The sequence below is a fragment of the Atractosteus spatula genome, chromosome 18 (assembly GCF_055471065.1).
Source record: "Atractosteus spatula isolate fAtrSpa1 chromosome 18, fAtrSpa1.hap1, whole genome shotgun sequence".
Lineage (NCBI taxonomy): Eukaryota > Metazoa > Chordata > Actinopteri > Semionotiformes > Lepisosteidae > Atractosteus > Atractosteus spatula.
Window position 1 is genome coordinate 15,195,505 of NC_142723.1, and position 2,184 is coordinate 15,197,688.

Here is a 2,184-nt window from a genome sequence, read left to right on the forward strand (position 1 = left end):
ATCGTTCGTGTAGTTTTTTTAAAGTTGTCTTTAGAATTTTGTCTTAAAAAATAAGAAACATCAACATTTTAACTTCTCAGACTTCACGTCTGACACTCGAAATACACGACATACAGGCTCCCCCAACTCTACTGCTCATTTTGCTTTATTTTTCCCTGTCATTCGAAAAGATGAACAAGTCATGTCAAGTCGTAAAAAAAAGGCTGGACAAACGCTTTACAAAGGCGTTTCAGTAGCTTTAATGCTTGAAATGAGAGTAAACAGGCGAACCGCCTGGTCTCGGGACCGTGACATGGCTTTAGGCTGAATAAGAGATGTACATGGCCGGTATTTTGTGTGGCCGGCCTGGTGGCTCCGCGGGCTGAACCATCGGACACGTCTAAAGTTCAGAGAGCAGATCGACTCCCGGAGAGTCGTGTGAGTTGAAGTCGAGCCCCGAGCCTCCCCGTCAGTCTGAGATCTAAGCCCCGGGTGAAGCTCTCGTGCTGTCGGGGTGAGTTTGTAAAGGGGGCTGTTCTCTACCACGCCGGCCGTTTTGGGGGGCTCCATTTTCGGGGCCTTCCAAAACAGGGAAAATGGGGGGTTTAAGTCCTTTATAAATGCATAGATCGGAATTCAATTCGAAAAAGCAGCCCCTTATACCACTGAGACACCTTCAGGACAGGTGTGGCACTAGCAGTGCAAGAGAGGTGCAGTCCTAACTAGGAGCGACAGGGGTCTCTCTCCAGCACATTTCTCTTGATTCGACCAGCTGGCTGCAAGCTAAACAAGTCCGGCGAACAGTTTTGTAGGGGAACGTCACTGAATTGGGTTCTCTGAAAATCCTTAACCGTTAAATACTAAATTTATGATTTGGCGAGTTCAAGTTTCTATTGATCTTCAGTAGCGTGAGTGTTGAGCCCTTGTAACCGAGTGCACAGCTGTCATTCAGGAGCCGAGCCCGCCCCCAGAGTGACCTTCCTCAGCGGACACGCCCCGTCCACCTGTTCCACAGGTGCGCCCGGCAAGATGGCGGCGGGGCGAGTTTCTGCGCCGTGAGGTGCGTTTGCTTTTTATTTCTAATTTTCTTATTTGAACTGCAGAAAACTCAAATTTCACTTTGAGGAAAGTTAGACAAAAATGAATTGTTGTTGCAACTTTTGTTAATTGCATTTGTTTGTTTAATTTGTGTTTTAGGACGCCGAAATGAGTGTTCTGTCTGTTTGAGCGTGCTCTCGAAGTTTTAAAAGTCTGCATTCAGCGTTCTTATACTACCTTTCATGTAAGTATGTTTTTAAAGACATGGTATCTCTAGCTCTGTTTCCTTTAACGAAAAAAGCTGTAATTTATCTTAATTTGCTGTAGAAAAATTAACTGTTTATCTAATTGTTAGTATCTCCGCCTTTCGGAATCGGGCTATAATTTCGCTTTCCGTTCCGAAATGATCAACTTTTGCAAAGATTAAATGTACTAATTCGTATGTTTTCTTGTTTCTCCAGGTGACAAAAGGATTTCAAAAACGGGCCTCCAGTTATGAAAGTGTTTTTTTTCGCGGTAAGTTTTATTCCTACCTTACGCTAAACTATTTATATTTGTGCAAAATTGGTGTATTAAAGACGACTCGTATTTTACAGCATTTTAACACCAGAACAGTTTTATACTAACGTATCACTTCTTTTCATTGAGTTGTTCTTTTGCTGAATACAAATAGGAGACACAAAAGCGCTGGTTGTTTTTTATGGCTTCTTTTATTCATAATAGGCTGAAGCTACTTTCTAAATATTAGTAGTGGGACCGGGGTGTATCTGGGATTTCTCATGATGTTACCTATTGTTTGCTTGTTGAATTTGAGCGTGTTTGTATGTTTCTTTATTGGGGCGGTTTTTTTAAAAAAAGTTAAGACTTCAGAACTTCAAGTCCGATCTCCCGTTAACTTGATCCTTTTTCTTTTGCCTTCAGTTCTGCGGCTCCTGGTTCTCTGCGCTCCGACGATCTCCTTTCCAGCTCCACTCCAAGAACGCGACGATCTCCGGCAATTTATTCTTGACAATGTGTGCTTTTTGTTACATTTGATTTTTGTTACCAGTGGCTTGATCTGTAATGTCCTGATTCAGTGCTGTATTTTATTCTTGACCTGCATGTTTTGTTGACTGCTGCTATTGTATGTGCTGTGAATTCCGCAATAAAAACTCTCCTTTCATTGTC

General features: G+C 42.4%; 1 long non-coding RNA gene across 1 annotated transcript; it reads left to right on the plus strand.

Moving 5' to 3' along the window:
• Positions 1–497: 497 nt before the first annotated feature.
• Positions 498–2,184, plus strand: LOC148818669 (uncharacterized). Its single transcript, XR_016094423.1, has 4 exons — positions 498–1,039; positions 1,177–1,261; positions 1,479–1,533; positions 1,939–2,184. It is a non-coding gene; the product is annotated as an uncharacterized LOC148818669 (long non-coding RNA).